Source organism: Lathyrus oleraceus, chromosome 3, assembly GCF_024323335.1.
Source record: "Lathyrus oleraceus cultivar Zhongwan6 chromosome 3, CAAS_Psat_ZW6_1.0, whole genome shotgun sequence".
In the NCBI taxonomy this organism is placed as follows: domain Eukaryota; kingdom Viridiplantae; phylum Streptophyta; class Magnoliopsida; order Fabales; family Fabaceae; genus Lathyrus; species Lathyrus oleraceus.
Genome location: NC_066581.1, coordinates 206461004 through 206482754, shown reverse-complemented (window position 1 = coordinate 206482754; position 21751 = coordinate 206461004).

Here is a 21751-nt window from a genome sequence, read left to right as displayed (position 1 = left end):
AAAAGTAGGCACAGGATTCCCAATCAAGAAAAGTCTAATGGTGTTAACATCAACAAAACCGTCAATGTTAGGGAACAAAGTTAATCCATAGATGAGCAACACAAAGATAGCTTCAAAAGCATCCACACTACCAGCTTGAGCAAAAGTAGTAGCTTCCTTGATGAGGAAAATAGATGACAAACCAAATAACCCTCCTTTCTTCACCCAATGAGCCTCTATCTCAGACTTCTTCAAGTGAAGAGCTTCAGCAATAATACTAGATCGGGGAATCTCCTCCAATCCATTAAAAAGCATTCTACTAGAAACAGGTATCCCCAAAAGATGAGAATACTCCTCCAAGGTAGGCACAAGCTGAAAATCTGGGAAAGTGAAACAATGGTAGAGAGGATCATAGAACTGCACTAGCACACTCAAAAGTCCTTCAACCACATCAGCAGACAAAATAGAAAGAATCTTCCCATGACGTTGTTTGAAGTCCAAGGGATCTAATACAAAAGATGTTAGCTTCCTTAACTCTTTCAAGTCGGGACATCTGAAATTATACTTCTTAGTGTTCCTTCGTCCACAATCCATGGTCTGAAAATATTTGCAAATGACACCTTAGTTCCTTGAAATTTTCGTGTGATGAATGTTATGATGTGCATGAATGCATGAATGCATGAATGCAACAATCACAAATAAGGGATCACACACAAGGAAACACAAAGGTCAAGGGATGAATCAAGTCATTGTCAAGATCAATCATCCATTTTGGTGGATTATGGTTTACACCTTATCAACACCCAAGTTCCATTGATATTGACAAGACTTGATAGGATCAACCAAGAATCAAGGGTTTGTTGTAAGTCACGAGCATGGAGTATGGGTAAGAACCATCCCAAAGGAGTGAACTAAGGATAAAAACCTATAGATCATGTTCTAAGAAGTTCCCAGAGTCTTAATTCCATCTATCAGATATTACAGGTTAAGATGACCGACTCATCGACCCATAATATTCTCAAGAGAAACTCGTCTGAGTGTAGTATCGCGTATCAACTGATATCAAGTCTACACTTGAATAGTTTCTGCACTACGTTCTAAATAGGCCAAGATAGATTAAATGTTCTAAGGTCCTCAGCTTCTCAGACCCAATTAGAAATAGTAATGCCTAACGACAAATACTTGTGTGACATTTCCAAATCCAAAGGAGTCTCCACTGGGCGGATGGATCTCAAGTCAACTTGTTAAGGACTACCCCACATAAGTCGAACATGATTACACCATCCTCCTATCTTAATCGCACTCAAGTTCGGGTTAGAACTTATATCACCACTCAGACATCACCAAGCACAACAAACAGATTATATCACACATACATATATACAAACATCACATATATATATAAATATATTCACACAAAAATTAGGCTAAACCCACTGGAGACTACTCCCTAGCAGAGTCGCCACTTAATTTCTATATTGGGAAATTCATGATCATCAAGTTATTGACGAGCTAGAGATCAAATAACAAGAGTCGCCACCACACTTTTATTGTTTCCAAGGGAAAAGGGAAAAAGTACAAACAAAACCCAAAAGTAAGAAGTTTTCAAATCAAAACTAATAAAAAGTCAGAGATCACAGGTAAGTGGGTTGGTTACATAGAGGGGAGGTGTTAGCACCCAAAGTGTCTTAGGTACTCCTAGGGAGCCCTTTTTGTGTGCATATGCATTTTGTACAAAGTGATGTTTACAAACAAATAGAATGGGGGGATGAGAAAAGAATTCATTAATTATATTTTTGTGTTTGACAAGACCTTCGGTCTTGTGCCTACGTACCAACATAAAAATGAGGGATCAAAACCTCGTAGTTCGTGATACAAATTTCAAAGTGGGTGCATTACTTTTAACAGAAATTAAGTTTGAAAGGCACAAAGGCCTAAATATGGTTTGAATGAGTTAGTTCTTTTTGGCTTTTTGAAAGTTTAAGTCAAGTATAGTTAAGTTTATTTACAAATTTGATTTAAGAAAAGAAGTTTGAAAACCCAATGGCATAAGGCCAAAGTTTCTATCTTTTTTGCAAAAGTGGTCAAAGTTTATAACAAAAGTAGTTCACACAAAGAAGATTTTGAAAAATGGAGGGAGAGATTTTGAAATTAAATAAATGGGGAGAAGATGAAGAGACTATCCTATGCACAAAATTAAGGTTTAGAGTTGAAAAGATCTGACCAAGTGGATAGCAATCAAATAGACAAGAATGTTAATAGAAATTCAGAATTCCCTTGGACTTTTAGAATCAAGCGACACACAAATGCACAATTATATTATCTTGAAAAGCAAGGCATCAAATAAAGATGGATGCATCCAAGCTTATCCACTCCATGATCTTCTTCAAAATAGCCCATGTATCAGATGAATTCCACAAGTCACAGGTTCAAAATAACAGCTTCACAATGATCATGTTGCAGATGAACTTAGAGATGTCTTCAAAGATGTATCAGATGAATTTCAAATTGCAAGCACTTGGTTTCTCAGCAAGTTGGCATTGGCCAAGTCCTTTAGCTTAGGAAGGTTGCCTAGATTCTAAGTCCATTTGTCCAAGATCAAGCCAACAGTCCATTCAATTTTTTTAGGGTTTTTGTTATTATTATGTACATTAATGGTCAAAGACCACACAAACAAGAAAAGTATACACAAACAAAATATATCACACAATATGGTCCAAATGGACAAAGTGAAAATTGCATTAACATAAACAATTAGAATGATATGAACAATGGCAAATCAAATAGAGTGCTAAAAGTAAATTGCATTAAAGTAAAAGCTTGAAATTAAAAGTTAGTAGTTAATTAGTTAGAAGTTAGTATTGTTTTGTTTTTTCTTTCAAGACATTCTTTGGAGAAAACTCAACCCACTTATCACAAGCATGAATCCTTGAACCAAAGCATCTTCCAAAGGAAGGAAAGAAGGCCAAGTTTCCACACAATACCATGAAAGAGGCGAGACTTATAATCTCACTAACTAGAATGCTTATGCCTTTTATGTCACAAATTTAGCGCTATGTTAAGCAATCGTAATTGGACTTATGTAGAAGTCACAACTATTTGAGGCCGGGCAATAGAATTTTGGTGTTAATGCATGTTAGAGACATAGTATAATGGACTATGCTCATGAAACAAACCACACACAAAAAGAATATGCAAAAGGTGTGGCCTAATCTCATCCATACTCATGTCAATTTTTCAATCAACTAGCATTAGGACTTTGAGATGTCATAAGCCAAATGGAATGAATGAATGAAGAAAGGGAATAACATGAAGTGGAAGGGGAATGGATCAAAACACAAATTGGTCAAAGGAGGACTTTTACCAAATTAATGTCATCCATTTATTTTGGGAGATGGAATGTACATTCCATCAATCCCCTAAATCCAATGATATTAACTTGATAAAGTCAAATCAACCTTGACCAAGGCCCAACAACAAGAGTTAAACATAAACAAGTCATCACAATTGGTCAACAAATTTATTTGACATTTATTCAAATTAAAATACTAAAATAGTACATTTAAATTAAATATGGTTTGTGCAATTCCTAAAATCTCATCAAAAACACCAAATAAATAGCCATAAGATTTATCGTAGGTCAAACAAGGTCAAAGGACCTTGGAGAAAAAAATTCATAATTTTTGGACATTTAAAAATATTTTTAAACAATTAAAAACAAATGCAAAATCAATTAATTCATGAAAAATATTAATAATGATCCAAAAAATAATTTTAATTCAGAATATGAAAGAGAAAAATATTTGAATTTTTTTGGTGAAAGTCCCATATTTTTTGGATAAACATTGAATTTAATATGAATTTTTGAAAATAATACAATAAAAATTAAAATTAAAATATCAGAAAAAACATGGACCACTTGATCTCCCTCATTAATTGAGGTGACAGATTAAGTGGCCAGAAATGCGCGTTCCACCATGGTCTCAAGTCAGCGCGCCACAACACTGGCATTTAAAACGCACACTTCAGATTAAAACAAATCATGAGGATCCTGTGACTATGAGACATGCCAGCGCATGGTCGGAGCTGTAACTCCGGTCTTCTTCTCCGATGGACCTCACCGGATTGGTCCACCATCAACCATCACCAAAATTAAAAACAAGGACATGATTTCAAAGTAAAAATGGCATTGAGCTCGAATCTGACCTCAATTCACTCTAACTCCAAGTATATTGAGAGATACATGGAGTTGAAATTTGAGGTACATGAACTGAGTTGCTTCGATTTAGCCTCAAAGCAACTCAATCTTCTTGCCTACATTGGTAGGACTTCAGACGACCAAAGATTCAATAGAATTGAGCAAAAATTTGAGAGAATCGAAGAGTTTAAAATTTCTGGAAAATACCTTCAATGGAGGTCTGGATTCAACTGATCTTGATCTTGCTTGTGCTTGATCTCACTCCACTTGCTTGCAGAAGAAGGATTGGATGTATACAATCCTGTGGATTCCTGGAGATTTGAATTTCAAAACAGTGGAAATTCAACCTCAAATTCGAATGAATTTCTCATGTTTATCCTTTGCAAAGTGAGGGTTTGAGGTGGGGGATCAAAGCTGACGCGAATGTGTGTTCAATTCTGAGCAATTGAGACTCTATTTATAGCTGAAATCACTGATATTTGCACACTTTAAATCACTTTCCAAATTTGGTTATTGATGATGCATGGGTGCATGGGCGCGCATAGGCCCATAAAATCATGGCCATAAGTCCACAAATGAATGTTGGATAGTCTGAATTCAGCTTGGATTGCAAGGAAAGTGTGCATTTGGATTTGAAGTTTGATCCTTGCCAAGTGATGTCACCATGTTCATGCCATGCGCAGCCTATGCATTCCTTGTCCAAAATGAATGAATTTGAGCTCTTTGGAAAGGTGAGATTAATAGGAACAATTTTCATGTTCAACACTTTCTCATTTGGAGCTTAGAACTTGGAGAAATTTGAGGTGGAATTTTGGAAATTTTTGACATATCAAAATTTTTCTAGTGTCAAGCCATATGTCTCAATATTCCACCTTGCTTAACATTTTACATGAGCTTCAAATGAGAAACGTGTCAGCATCAAAGTTGTATATCTCTCAAAGACCTTCAAAATGGTCACAAATTGCATGTCATTTGGATTTGAAATGATAGAGTTATGCATTTTTGAAGTTTGGAAAAATCACTTGATCGATGGTATAGGTCAAAAGTGACCTATAATGTAACCTCATATCACATGCTCAAAAAAGTTGAATTAGCTCCCACTATAAACATAAAAGTTGAAGTAGACACATTGAATTTGATTTTGCAACTTGGAAATCTTTCATTTGATAAAAATTGAACAAGTTATGGTATTGGGAAGTTGACTTTCAAATTAGGGTTTATACAAAATAACCTATAATGTTTCAACATAGAAAATGATTTTCCAAGCCAAACTAACTCTAGATCTCAACATGAAAGTTGTTTGCAATGTCATTTAGAGTAAGTTTTCTCTTGGAATCATTTTCATATGGTGAAAATTGTAGGAGATAGGATCTAGGGAGACCCGGTTTTGATCACATGAATCCATTTGGCCAACCACCATCAACCAACTTGCTAACTTCCAATTCTCTTGACTTTATAGGCTCATGGTAGATCATATATATTCATAATATGATGAATTTTGAGTTGTCCCTTGATAAATTTTATCAATTAGTGAGATAGCTTGTTGGAGAAGTTACTCAAGATACCTAGTCAAACTAGGGTTTCCAAGGCAAATCACCCTCAAACTCTTGAAGAGAACTTGATCAATATAACATGTAGAGAACATTGGGATTCATATATGATGCTCATAACCATTCTTTGATCAATTCTTGGTTATGTTCTTTGTTCATGAGGGTCTCAAACCCTATATGTGAACTTGATGAATCAATGGAATCATGCCCTTCCTACAAAAGAGTTAGACAAATGCAAAGACATATTTTTGGTATTTTGGTTAGTGAAATGATAAAATATAAGTATGATATAATCCCAAATTGCTTGGTGATCTCTCCCAAAACAAACCCAATGAAAAGAGTTAAGGAGGATACCAAGGTATGATCCCAATGCTAGTGCTTATGATGAAATGGCATGAGGGATCTTAAGGTCAAAATTGGGGTCTTACACTTACCTAGGGTAAGAATATTTTTCATATTAAGACTCTCTATGTAACACTTCCTAGAAATTTCTTGATCTCCTTGGATAACTCCCACCCGTCTGTCAGGGAGCGGGTATTTCATGCACAAATACAAGGTTGGAAAAAAGGAACACAACTTATTAAAACTCGGATGCCCTATAATAATATTGTAAAAAGAGGGAGTGTTAATAACCATATACCTGACCTTAATCTCTTTAGCTTGCTCCTGTACTCCAAAGGTAATCTTCAGTGTTATGTAGCCTTTAACTTGCACTTTCTCCCAAGATTATCCAACTAAAGATCCCTTGAAGGGTTTTAGGTCATCTGGATCTAGTCAGAGCCTCTCAAACACATTGCATCGATGGAGTTTCCTTGGTCTACAAGAACTTTTATGATTTCCCACTCGTCACGCCTAATAGTGATGACAATGGGGTCATTGTTGGGTGGATGGATGTCAAATTCATCCTTCTCGAAGAATTTGATTTTGGTTTCTAGAATATTCATTTTGTCGTTATCCCACCTTATTGGAAAGGTATTTTGTATTATGTTCTTGGCGGATGTAGATGGTCTCCCCGCCTCTGGTGAAACCTCATGTGATAGTGTTGAGCGTATGGCGCACGACTTTGTTATCCTCCCATGTGGATGCCTCTTTTTCTCTATTGGGCTTAGGATTTCTTGTGTCATACCTCCCACGGGAGTAAGACTTGCATGATCCTTAGTAAGGGTCACCATTAACATACCTATCAAGGTGTCCCTCTTGGATCAGCCGCTCGATTTATTTCTTGAGTTGATAGAAGTCCTCTTGTATGGTGTCCTTTAACTTTATGGAACTTACACCATATTTCTATCTTAGGCCCCATAATTTTTTATTTTGGGGCTGAAAGCGCTGAGGTGTTGTGCATGTGGAGAACCTTGCGCCATATATGTTCACAACGAGTGCCCATAGGCATGAAGCTCCCCACTGTCTTGCCTACTCACTTGAATGAAATTTTATACTTAATGGGATAGGTATAGTTACTCTTTCTTTGGTGATGCAAGCCTTCGATGCTAGGATTCTAATTGCTCTTGATTCAATGACCTATATAGGTTACATACTCGAAAATTGAAGAGCGGATGTGAAATTATGGAAAACTCAGGAATCAGAAGCCGATTCCCACGGACGACACTACTGTTACATCTTGGAACCAGAATAGGATGCAACTAGTACACTAAGGATCTTGAACCGGTAATTTTGATCTCTTATACAGCGACACATAGTGGATCTACAAGATTAACACTACAACACCTAAGTCAGTTAAAGATTCAAGAATAGTCTAGTGAAAAGTGGAGATTAGATCATTTATCTTTCTTTTTATGTGAACTGACTTTATACTTTGGTTAAAGTGGAATGGATTTAATATGGAATAGGTGTCAACTATTTGGGACTTTGGCCATACCGGAACATGATTAAAAACCAACACTTTTTTTTGCAACAACTAGTTAAACATATATGGGTACTAATATAAGGGTTAAATATATTAGGATCCCACCTAAATATTCCATAATTTAATACTATTTCCTCAAAAAAAATCCTTCAAAACAATTACAATTCTAATATTTTTCATCCATAATTTTTGTCCTTCCCCCCTTAACTTTCTGTAACGGTAGCTGACGTGGAGGGACAACTAACACAATTTTGACACTTAGCAAAGAAACAAATGGCCACACTAGATTTTATTGAATTTTATAATTATTATATAATTTATATATTAATAAATATGTTTCATTTTAGAATTTTTATTAAAATGTCTTTAAATGTCATATTCTTTAAATTGTTATTTACACTAACCCACATTTTATTCCCTAAATTTCTTGCAACTTTGCACGCAGACTTCAAACATGGAAAACCAAATATTCGTTTCATCTCAGGCCAACATTTCACTAAGGTGAACCAATTCTGTTTCAATGACTTCTTCCAAATAAAGTTGAACCAAACTTATGTCCATGCTTTCTTCATCTATTAAAAGTCGACCTAGAAGAATCTGTGAGTGTCATGCTCGTATCTTGTCCTACCACTGCAAGAGCGAACCTAATAAAGGAAGGTTTTTTTGGAGATGCCCATTTTTAGAGGTACGGAATACCTAGATGGGTGTTATTTCTCTGACGTTTGGTTTTGATTTATGTTATAGTTAAACATGTTTGCCTTTGTTTACAGGGTGATGATACATGTGATTTATTCACATGAGATAAATACATAGGAAAACAAAAGATGTTATGATGTTGAAAATGAATACTGGAGCAAGATGAATGAGTTTGAAGCCTTGGATTTGTTGAAAGAGTTGTATGAAATTTTCAAAGAAGAAGAATAAGAAACAATAGAAGAAATTAAATTCAGAGACTTTTTCTGGAATATTCAAATTGTTATGTTTTGTAGTTTCATTAATGGTTAATATCTATTTTCTAACTAAGTGTAATTGTTGAAGGAGCACGAGCCTTAGAATGTTAATGTAATGGAATGTTGTTGATGAGTGTAAATTTGCACTTCATCCATCAAAATGTAATGATGGTTATTATTAATGGACTATTGATGATTAGTTGTTTTAATTTTGACAGTATATTATGATTGTGCTTTGCTGAGGTATAAAGTTTCCACCCTTGTTCAACGCCTTGTCTTTAACACTAATGTTTATGTTGACAGAAAAAGTAATGCTGACAAAGCTATACATACTTGAAAAAAGTGTGCATAAAGGTTAAACAACTGTTGTTGAAATTTTGACAATGTTTGGCCTAACTTTTGCCATAGTTTAGCTTAACTTGCCATAGGTTGACCTAGTTTTTGCTATAGCTTGGCTTAATTTTTATCATAGTTTGCCATAATTTGAAACATTACATACAATATTGTCATACAAAATGGAAAAACAAACCACAGTTCTGAAAGGTTTCCATACAATATTACCATTCAGCATAGATAAAATACAACATTGGGCTGATACAATATAAGAAATAGATCATAATTCATGACAGTGCATAGAAAAATATTAAACTAGCTAATTGTCATTAAAATATCACAAACTTTAAGATGCGTCTAATGTAATCTTCATTGAGATGAGCCCTTTCTAATTTCATCTCAAATTTTAATTCTCCTAGCACTGCCACTTCCACCAATTATGGTATCTTCTTCAGGAATCATAACTTGATCTTTAACATGTTTTTCAGGGTCTACTATGTCTTGTGTTTTGAGTGTCATAAGTCTATCACTATTTCTTGTGAAGTGTAAAATCATTGAATTTTTTTGTATCATACTCTTGACATGTTATAATAAGTAAGAGTTAGTAAAATGATTGATGTTTCTAAAATTTAATGGGTGCATAAGTGCTTTGGCAAGTCAATAACAAAGCTATTAGTAAACAACATATGTGTAACTTGAAATGGTAATCCCTCTGTATATGTTACAATCTAACTTTCACTTTTTTCTATCTCTCTATCGAATCTCCTAAGTGGTTTAGACATTATCTCTCCCTGATACCCCTCTACATTTTCCATAAGTGTGGTTAACCTTCCTATAAGATGATTTCTCATCCTTTCAAACATGGTTATAATTGGTTTGCCCCTTTGTAAAAATAATAGTTACATTGAAAGATTCACTAAGATTGTTCATTAGCAAAAGACACTTAGAATAAAAAGGAAAGGCATTCTTACACCATTTTTTAAAATAGCCTTTAATCTTATAAGCCTCTAAATTCACACCTCCTCATTTGTAGCATCTTAGCTTCATGTGCTTCATATTAGGTTACCTTTGCACCAACCACCATGAGACCTCTAGACAAAGTTCCACCTCTAAATTTCTTCTTGAATTTAGAATATCAATGCTAAGACAAAATTGTCGCATCTAGAAAAATACAATCCTTCGCAAAATGTTTGTGTGCTTGTGGAAATGATGTTGAATAGAGTCATCATCGAACTTTATTTGTTCTAAATCAGGAAAGTTAAAATAACAATAAAATCCTTAAAAGAAAAAAATGTTCGTCACAACCAAATTCAGGTTCGGGAGTCAGTTATGAAAGAGGAAGGTATTAACACCTATCACGTCCGTTGTACACAACAGAAACCTTTTAGTTAAACTTGCGATTGTATGCTAGGTTATGTTAATTACTTTCTTTGAGTGATAAAGGGTGCAAAAGGAAAAGAAAAAGGATCGCAAAAATGTTTTTATTAGGGTGCTTGATGAGATTGTAGGTCTCGCTCCTACGTATTAATGGGTTGTATCCACAAGTATACAGAGCCTATCAGAGTAATACAAAAGGTTTTCGAACCCACAGAGGCCTAACAATCAATCTACCATTTTCTATTGCTACGATGTTTATCTAAGGCGATCTGAACAAATATTTGAATAAGCAAAATAAAATAATAAACTTGAATGATTTCAGAGATTTAATACTGGAATGGGACTCTAATTGACCAATGATACTTTTATTACTCCTAAATTGAACTACCTTTGTGACAATATTTTCTTCCTTGAAAAATAATTAATTAAAAGGGGATCGTCGCTCTCACGTATTCGGGACGAGATTTTACCCTCTACTTTATATTGTTCGCTCTCGCATACCCGGTGCATTTGCGTTAAAGAAGCAAAACCTTTTCTTGGAAATTACATTCTTTTACTTAGTTAAAAAGTGGTTTTGGTTGGAAAACTTGACTTTAAATGGTTCCCGGCTTTCGCTCGGCCAACCGGCTCCTAAACCTATAAACGTGTCCGAAAATAGTTTTAAAATCACTTTTTAGAAATATCAAACCTTCCTAATCAATCAATAAAGTACTCTTGCATTATTTATTAATTAAAAACTTAACAATTTAATCTTTAGTACCATACGACTTTCGATCTTACCCGATGTATTTACGGTCCTACTTTCTTAGTAACCGAATCAAAGTTTATAATATAAAATTGAAATAAAACCAGAACAGTCCCAAGAGTATTTCTAAAGGGATAACATATAGAGTACCATTGAATCACCGGTCCTCACATTCCAGCACTATTAGTTTAGCCAGATATATTCATGGTAAACAAAGAAACAAGCAGTTGAAACTTAGAATTAAACATAATAGGCATATCAATTAAGATTAAATCATGCAATAGAGAAATTAAACTTGTAAATTAAAGTAAGACAAGAACTTACAATTAATAAAAATATAATGACTCAATGCATAAAGCAAAGCTTGAAATAGATAGATTTTGCAAGAACTTGCTTAATTATAAAAATTTGCTCCAATGGAGACTTGAATATGATACAAAAATAAATTAACCAAAAACTTGAATGCAAAAATAATTCTGGCAAGATTAACTGCTACAAAGTAAATGCTCCAAACTTAATACAAGAACAAGTGCAATAATCCCTCAATGTGAAGAGTTAGAGCTTTCAAATGGTGAATTATATGGCTTATGTTGCACTAATCTTGGATGCCTTCAAAATGAGTCTAAACAAGTATTTATAGTGTTCCAATACCATATAAAACGGAGTCAAAGGAGTTGGGTTCATGTGAAAAAAGTGGGAAGAAGTGGGAGGCCATGCCAACAATTTGGCATTTTTGCGTTTTTATAAGATGTGGCGAGCGCCACACCCCCTTTGGTGAACGCCACAGGTTCAAATATTTTTGGACTTTGTCTTTGGACTGTTAGAACATGGCCTTCACTTGCCACGTCATGGCTACCTCTGTGTCGAACGCCATGCTGAGCACTGTGAGTGAAAATTATGCCATTTTCTCCGTTTTTGGTCTGATTCATCTTGTTTCTTCATGTAATGACTCTTATATGATTAGATACCTGAAACACAGACAAAATACCAACATAACACTAGAAATAAAGGTAAAATAATGATAAAACATGTGCAAATCGAATCAAATATGCAGTGTGTTTTGGTGTTATCAAACTCTCCCACACTTGAACCTTTGCTTGTCCTCAAGCAAAACCTGTGATAAGAAGAAAAACAGTAACTCTCAGATAATCATTTTAGGCTATAGACTTTTCTTTGGTTATAGTCATGGCGATAGGTACTAACTCGCAAACTAAGGATATCATGACAACATATTCCGCATTTGCGGTCATAAATCTTCTTCCTATACAAACCAATATGCATCATGTTATTATGCCTAGGCCTAACTTACTCATCCCATTTTTCGTCCTTTTTCATTTAGGCTCAATCACATTAAACCCGTTATCTGTACACATAAAATGAGCAGATCTGTTAGTGATTGTGGTTTATTTTTGTCGACGGGGCTCTGGTATCAAAACGGTTCACCCCATTTCCAAATTGCAGCTTCGGGGGATCGGACCGTAACCCGCCCTACCAAGTTCAGAACCAGATACCTATGAACCAATCAACAATAGGAACTTATAATGTTTTCTCTTTTTGGAGTTTCGAGAGTTTTTTTAATCTGGCATCTAAGTGGTTCTATCTCCCTCCCAATTTATTAATTTTTTTCCATTAATTTTGGTTCAAAATCACTCGCTTATTTGCATCAACCTTCCTACTTAGTTTGTGCTTAAGATGGTACTGACTGCTAAAGTAAACTACTTAAGGACTTATTTAGGGGTGAGAGTTCAAGTCCATGGCATAACAAGTATTCAAATTAATTTCTATAATTTGGAGACTTACGGTGTTAAGACGATACCGATCTTAGGAGCTTTCCCAAGTCTCTACAACCTATCCTTAGCTTGTCTAATAGCCTAAAATTTCAAAAATAACATTGTTTTCTCTTTTTCAAAATTCAAAATTTATGGCATGGCTCAAGAAATGGAAGAACCGAAAACAAGCATAAAACTACACATAAAGACTCGACAACACATGCAATGACTGGACAAACAAACTAAAACTAGAAAAAGAAATCCTTTTAAGAAATTATACTAAAAAGAAATACATCTAACTAAAAGAACAAGGAAAAGGTAAATTTCCTCTCCCACACTTAAACTAAACATTGTCCTCAATATTTTGAAAAAAGGTGGAAAAAGAAAAATGGAACCTGGAATGTGCTACTGCGGGGCCCCATGGCCATCTCCTCCCTGGTCTGGATGGTCATGTCCCTAACGTCAGCTTCTGCTTTGGCGTCAGGAGGACTGAGCTAAGGTTAGCTGCCTAACATGTTCTATCAATGCGATATTTAAATCCCTCAGACTGTGTAAGTTACCTAGCATAGCTGCCTGGTTAGCTTGCATAAGGTTGACATTTTGGTTTAGGTGACCGTATGCAACTAGTTGGCGTTGTGCTTGAACAGACTCTATAAGCTAGGCTTCTAATATCGATTGTAACATTCGTTGTGTTTGAGCATGTGATGATTGCATAAACTCCAACATTTCTTATTGAGTCTCATACATATCATACATTAGGCTGTCATGTTTTTAATCAGCAACTCTTCTCTCACGCAGCTCGTGGAGTAATTCTTCAAATTGTCCGCCTCTAGAGGACGTACCTGCGAAAGTGTTAGTGAAATTTGGTGCAGTGTGTGCATGTGGAACATAAATGTGAGGTGAGCGGTGTGCAGGAGAGCCTCGCTCTCTATGGTCACACTCATCATCTATGTCACCACCAACATTGACATTTTGAGGAATGTTCATGGGTGTCGGTCCTATAGTTGGGACAACATGCAAATCATAAGTCCAATTGGCCCTTTCATGTACGTTTGTATGATCTGAGGATGGAAAAATAAAACTCTCAATGGCTATGTTATGGACCATGAGGTGATATCCCCCTTGTTTTATGGCTTTAACTAGCCGGATCTGCCTTACGACATCAATATTAAGGATTCAGGGTAGTAAAGGCTCAAGGGTGGTAAGCTATGGATCAAGCCCTATAGCACGAGCAAGGGAGGTAATCAACCCTCAGAAAGAGATAGAGCCCTTTTTAGCTACAACTGCGCTCATGTGGATTATCATAAATGAGGTCGAGTTTACCGGCCTTTGTGTGAGTGCAGCTTGTAGGTAAAAGATCTCCTTGGAGTTTATTTTATTTGTGTTTTCCCGACTAAAACATTGTATCTCCTAACATTTGGCGAAGGAAATGGATGGTCGGGTTATGAATATGTGAAGCCACATTACCCTTAAAGGTGTCAGTAACAATACTTGTTAAATCTTTCCGGAAATTCCCAACTTCAAACACCCAATCGTTTATAATGGTGCCTCACAAGGAACACCTTCCCTGTAGGGAAAACTCAACAGTTCCGCAATTTGGTCAGTTATGTAAGTATATTTTATATATTAAACATGCGGAATTTTACCGTGCCTACTGTGCTTGCCGAGTTCGGCACTGTATAATAAATCAGTAAACTTAAAAATTCTAGCGTTAGATTCATATAAGTGTGATCTTTATGCTCAAATAGCTTTTGCAAACTTAGTGTTTCTACCAGATAATACACACTATTGTAAATTCCTAAAGTATGAAGACAAGAGTCATCGACATACCTCTTGGAGAAAATGTCTCTATTCATCAAGGACTTGTACTTTTATCATTGTTTTCGACTCTCTGCCTCCTGTCAAAAAATAATCTCTGCAGGAAAGTTTCCCTCTGCTGCCATTGTTGGTGGTTTGAAGGAGAACTTGAAGAAATTTGTGGTGTGGGGGTTTTGAATGAGAAAAAGGGTATTTATAGTTGACGAATGTGGAGTTTATTGGAAAAGGTGGTGGGTTAATGGAGTAGTGGAAAGTAAATGTGAGTGAGTGGGGTTTTGATGAGGGTTAATGGAGGGAGAAATTAGGTTTTAAATGAAGAAGATGAGGAAAAAAGGGTGGAAATGGTGGTTGTCTTGCTTCTGGACATTTTTTGTTGTTTCAGGGTCATGGCGAACGCCATCTATTAGTGACGAACACCACAAGTTCTGTTTTCTGGCAGTTAGGCTTTTTTGAATTTTTGGGCCTTTGACGTGTTTTTGGATCTTTTTTATGGGGTCTTGCCTTTTTGTTTGAGAGTGTGTTGCTTGAGTAAATATTTTGGACAAAATAAAACTTGAATTGGACATATTAATAATGGTTAGAAAAAATAAAAAATATAATGATAGTGAAAATGAGAAATAACAAGGGAAATTATCAAAGAATGCATACAGATGAAAAAAAATCCCAATTTTTTTTAAAATGCATAATGGAAATGAGTAAAGTGCGTAAGGCAAAAGAATAAGTCTAATAGTGGTAAAAATAACAGTGAAAATAAATCCTCCCCCACACATGAACTAAGCATTGTCCTCAATGCTTAAGAATCCAGAGATGGAATAGAGTTCTTGGTATACGTGGTCCATCTTTTTCTGTATAGTATCCATGAAACTGTGTAAATCTTGGCAGAGAGTCGAGATTTCAGTTTGGAGGGCAGTAAGCCCACCAGCTTGTTGGTCATTAAAAGGGGTGCCAGAATGAGAAGATGAGAATGAGCTATCCGAATAAGAAGAACTATACTCCTCTTGACCTCCTAAGAGGTATCCCCAGTTGTCTCAGTTGTGTACATTAGTCCTCTCAGGTTTGGGATGGTGAACTGGTTCATAGAGGACTAAAATCTTGAATGTGTTAGGTTCGTCACGCCTCACTAAACCTCTATTTAGGCAATGTTCAATGTCAAGCAGGTTATAGCCACAGAAAGGGTTTAAGTGAGAAATTTGGTTGCGAAGGCCCAGAGTTATGGCAATGTAGGTGACTAGACCATTGACATAAATATGCCTGATAACTTGGTTGATTATTTTGGATAAATTTTCCATCAAGAAGGCATCAGAATGTATTGGGCAAGACTGGAAAACATTGAACATAAAAATACTTTTTCCTTACTGACTGGTCCAATGTTTTTAGCTTTTCCAAAATAGGTTTAGGCTACAACCATCTGGAAATACCTGATGGAAGGGTTATGGATAAGAGGGGGGTTCATTCTTTCATAATTAGGAGGATAATCCTCAATAATGCCACCCCATAAAAAGTCTAGCTGCCACTATATATCTTCATCTATCGACACTTCAGTGGAAACCTCAAGTCCATGATGAAACGCTAAAACTTTGGCTAACTCATCATGTGTAAGTTGGTACTTGTCATACCCCAATTTTCCCCCTCATTCAATTAATCGATACACTCATCACGAGTTTCGCATCATCTGCGCATCATAACATGCATTTCATATTTCATAATGCCTGAAATGTCAATTAAAATAAATTTTTGGATTTATAGACATATCGGTTGAACTGATCCTCAAATGTACGTAAAATTAGCGGGCTAAAATTTTCAAGATCAATCTTGCAGACGTCAATTTTATTAATCTGCGGTTCGCGTAGTTTAACCTGACATGCTCGTTTTAATTTTTCAACTACTTTTTCGGTCGCATTTCGGTCAATCTGAACCTTTTAACCGGACAAATTATATTTCAAGATTTGCTCAAACGCTATATATTTCCAAAAGGTTTATTTCACGCTGATTATTTTGGTGTAGTCAGTTTAATTTTTCGAGCATTTTCGTGCCCGAACTTTACTCATCTTGGGTGATTTTATTTTTATTTTTTTGTCAAAAGGTTTATAATAATTAATTAGAATTTTTTATGTTTTGCTTCCGATTTAATTTAATTTATTTATATTAGTATTATTTTTATTTAATCTAATTTGTTTACAACTATTTTTATGCTAACAACACTCTAAAGGACATTGTTGGTATTAAATAAAGTTGCAACCCTAAAACTCATGTTATATATTGCTTCATTGGAAAATGTAAGAAAAAAAACCCTAGACCACAAACAGTACCCCATGCGGCGCCTCATCCTCAATGTTTTCTCTCTATTTGAAAATGAGATAAAAAGGCTCAGCTGAAGGCAAGTAGGAGAGATCGACGAAATATATCTCATCACTATTCATGCGTTTGTTTAGAACAATGAGAAACATTTTTTATCCCGAACTTCAATATATACACCTCCACTTTTCTACTAAAAAATCCACCTCTACTGGGGTATACAGGTTTCACCTTCCAATCTCTAAACTTCTCACCTTTATTTCCCTTCATTGAATAAACCATAAACTATCCATACTTCAAAAAAAAGCTTTAAAAAATATTACTCTTCAATTCTCTCACAATATGAAAAAATAAGAAGGAAGAAGTTAGAGAACTTCTTTTTTCTTTGTAGAAACCACCCACCTTCAAATTATTATCTCCCTTTTCCATTTTAAAAAAAATTCAAACACCACCATTTTCATTTTTAGCATAACCATGTAAACACATATATTTCATCCTTCACATTTTAATAACACTATCCCACACAGTCTTCCAATTTAACTTGTGTTTATCTTCAAATCCATAACTCTTCTTCATATTATTCACATATTCCTCATACTCTTAACTCACACTACACAATCTTAACTTATCATTTACTTCCTTCAAAAACCACCCTTCAACATTACACAACACCAACTCACCATATTATCTCCATCTTCTATACATGTTTCATTTTCAAAACACCACATACAACAAACCATAAAAAATGTGAAACAACTATATCAATCAAACTCATTCGAAAACGCACAACTGCTCCATACAACACTCATAACAGCAACACACACCAACCAACAACATAACCGTCGGAAGTTAACCACGACTCACCAGAAGCAACGTCGGAGCAGCACAAACTACAACCACCGGCTCAACTTACTACACCTTTGGTAGGTCTTTTTTTTGTAGTTTCCATTAATGTATTGATGTGTGTTTGGAAGAAGGGATTTGTTTGTTTCTTTTTTAAAAAAAAAATGAAAGTTGCAGAGGGAGAAAGACTTTGAAGAGAGAGAATGTTGCTGTTGTGAAAGTGGAATGAGATTTATTTTGTTTTTAATTTGTTTTTTTTTGTTTTTTTTTCTAAGTGAAAGCCATGTCATGTGTTATGGTATTAATGATTAGTGTTGATTTAAAATAAAAGGATGTTATGATACTCTAAAGAAAAGAAAAGCATGAAACGTTTATTTTTTTATTTATGATTTGTTCTTTTATTTTTTTCTTTTTTAATATTAGGGAGCAATGCCAAGTGTCACAGAGGGGTTTGCTATTTCCAATTCTTTGAAAATTTTGTTGGTCCATGAGTCCAAAGAGGCGCTGACACCTCTGTCTTGCTTTTTTATTTTATAAATTTATTTTATTTATTTATTATCTATTATTATTATTATTGAATTAGGATAGTATTGGTGTTGGGTTGGACCCAAATTATTTTAATGTTTGCACCATGGCCCAATCATTTCTACACTCCTTTTGTTTTATTGTATCTTTTTGCTATTTTTCTTAATTAATTTATTTATTTAGATTAGTAATTAATTTGTTGATGAAATATCTATTTGATTAATTGATTAGATTCTATTTTATTTATTTATAATTAAGTTTATTTGTTTGATTATTTGTCTAGTTGATTGCATTGTGTTTAGTCGATTAATTAGGTAATCATTATTCATATGCGTGCACATGTAAATAATCATACTTACTAACTTCACTAACATTTCAATTTCAACTTCAAACAATTTTCACAACCATGTCAAACTATTTTTACAAACCATTTTTTCACTAACATGAATCAAACCTCGATCATATATCGAGTGACTTTTCTTAAAATCAAATGTAAATATTCAAACTTCTTTTCTCAATGAAATCTGAAGAAAAAGATTACCTAGATGAAATATCCAATCGTAATCCCGAATATTAGGCCCAAGTTGTAAGAGCTTGCAAGCCATAAATATTCGTCTTCTCTTCAAGACACTCTCCAATATTCAAATCCTTTTCTTAAGTGAATCTGAAGAAAAAGATTACCCTGGATGGAATATCCATTCGTAGTCCCGAGTATTAGACCCAAGTTGTAAGAGCTTGCAAGCCATAAATATCCGTCTTCTCTTCAAGACACTCTCCAATATTCAAATCCTTTTCTTAAGTGAATCTGAAGAAAAAGATTACCCTGGATGGAATATCCAATCGTAGTCCCGAGTATTAGACCCAAGTTGTAAGAGCTTGCAAGTCATAAATATTCGTCTTTCAAGCCCAAAAACCCATTCAATCAATCAAACTTTTTTCTCGCCTTCGCGCGATTGATTAGGAAAACCTTTTCATAAATGAAAGAAATCTTGTCTTAAGGTGATGTAAAGCAATGCTTCGTCCATAATTGTTGAGTTGAGATAAGTGACTTTTTTCTGAATGTTGACTTGTAAATCCATTCGATGTATGGTATACGTCCGCTCCTCATCTGTTTTGGGTAAAACAATGTTTTTCGTCGATTAATACAATATAGCTTTTGCTAAAATCAACCAACAAACAAACATTTTCTACCTAGGACTACGTAAGCCTTGAGTTCTCTATTGAGATACATAGGAGCAGGATTGTGAAATCTTGTCAGGCCAATTAATAAAAAACTTAGATTTAGTCCCCTTTGTTTTAAAATCCAAAAACATCTTCTCTTTTCTTTCATTCCTATTATTCTTTCCCACCTAATAACTTGATAAGCCTAACATTTTCAACTAACACTAACGCGCACAACTAACCTAATGGTTCTCATTGAGTACAACGGACGTGAAAGATGCTAATACCTTACCCTTGCATAATCGACTCCCGAACCCTGATATTCGTTGCGACGACCATAATCATTGTCATTTTTTCTTGGGTTTTATCGATATTTCCCCTTTCCTCTTTAGGAATAAATAAAGTTCGGTGGCGACTCTGTTTAGTCCATCATGCAAGAGTGCGATTGCACTTTGCTAAGTCGTGTTCTCGTTTTCCGAGGTGCGACAGATGGCGACTCTGCTGGGGACTGACTCCCTATGTGAGTCAAGCCTAGTTAGGTCATTTGTGTGCCTTTGTTGTTTACTTGTGTGGCTTTTCTTTATTTCTTTTGATATCTTTATTGTCATATTGATATAATCAGTTGTATTGGTTCCATTATGCTCTGGTACTTGGATACTCTGATTACAAACCTTGAGGGAAAGACTTTTTACCCGAGTCTCGAGTAAAAACATAAGATAGGACGAGGTTGAGTAGTACGGGTCCGCGAGATGAATTTCTCGTTGGGTCAGTGCAAGAACCTTACTTAGAGTAGATCCTTGGGAGGATGTTGTCGCCCGACAAGTAATTTGCCGCAAGCTTCGATATTTTCTAATGGATCCATGACTCTGAGGACCATTTGTAGAACCTTAATCCTTTGGCCAACTAGGAAAGATGGTTGTGTAGTGTGGGTCTGCGAGATGAATTTCTCGTTGGATCGATGCCAGAACCTCACTTGGAGTAGATTCTTTGGATGGAGTTGATGCCCGGTAAGTAAGTTGCCACATGCAGCAAACAGTCTAATGGATCCATGACTCTGGGAACCTTTGTAACCCTAGATCACACCCGGTGAGAACCTATTCTTGGAAAGCAATCAGATTCATCCGTACCTCAGACTTTTGAACCCGTGTATTAAAAAAAATATACATGGCTTGCATTGCATTTATTCACATTCCATTGCATTTGTATCTCATCAGAATGCATGTCATTTTCCAGACAAAATACAAAAAAACTCATCCATTCTTTGTGCATGATCAGCAAAGTGATTCCCGACACACGTTTAGAACAAAGAACCATGTCTCAGGAGATGATGGACGAGCTAAGGAAAAGTCAAGAAGCATTGAAAAAGGAACTCAATCTTTTGAAAATCCAGATGGGATGGGTCGTGGAAACCCTGCAAGCCTTACTGAGAAAAAAGGATCATCCAATACATATTATTGCAATGGAGGCAGCTACTACTTCACATCCATCTGGTGTTAGCCCAAGTCAAGGGCAATTCTATATGGAAACTCCTCATCTACCGGCATATGGCCCTCCCTCAGGATGTCATCTTCAACATCCTCTGGCTATTCCTCCTCAAAATCACCGAAGTCAGGTTCGAAACAAAAATCAGAATCATAACAAGAGGAACAAAGATCACAATGACCTAATTCCAGTGCCATACAGGAAGCTCTACCCGCAGCTGATCCAGAATGCTTTTGTGACCCCTCGAGCTCTCACACCTACATCACCATACATGTCATGGTACAATCCAAATGCAACATGTAAATTCCATAAAGGAGCATTGGGACATGACCTGGATTCTTGCTTAGCACTGAAAGCCTTGGTACGAGAACTGATTAACAAAAAGAGCTTAGTCTTTGAAGAAGATCACCCGAAGGTCAAGTGCGGATACCATACTCGAACAATGGGGCACTCCATCGAGGAATGCAAGAGTTTTAACTTCAAGTTGCAAAGATTGATTGACATAAGATCACCAACACTCAAGGAGGAAGGCTCAGGTACATACATCTTGATTTCTGGGCCAAGTAGCGAGAAAGGCAAAAGACCTCAGAAACCTCTCAAGGTTTTGTACCACAAGGAAGAAGTCATGGAGGTGGCTAACGAGATATCATCATTTCCTGATAAGAGAAATGAGATATCACCTTGGATTTCTACACGACCCATGCCAACGGAAGCAAAGGAGAAGTGAGTAATGAATCCAAGAAGGTTGTGTCCAACAATGAGATTGAAGGAAAAGAATTTGAAGATCGTCATGCCAATGTCAAAAAGCTTGTTGATCCCAACCTTCAACAGGCTAAAAATGAGCAGTTAGTAATGCCCAAAG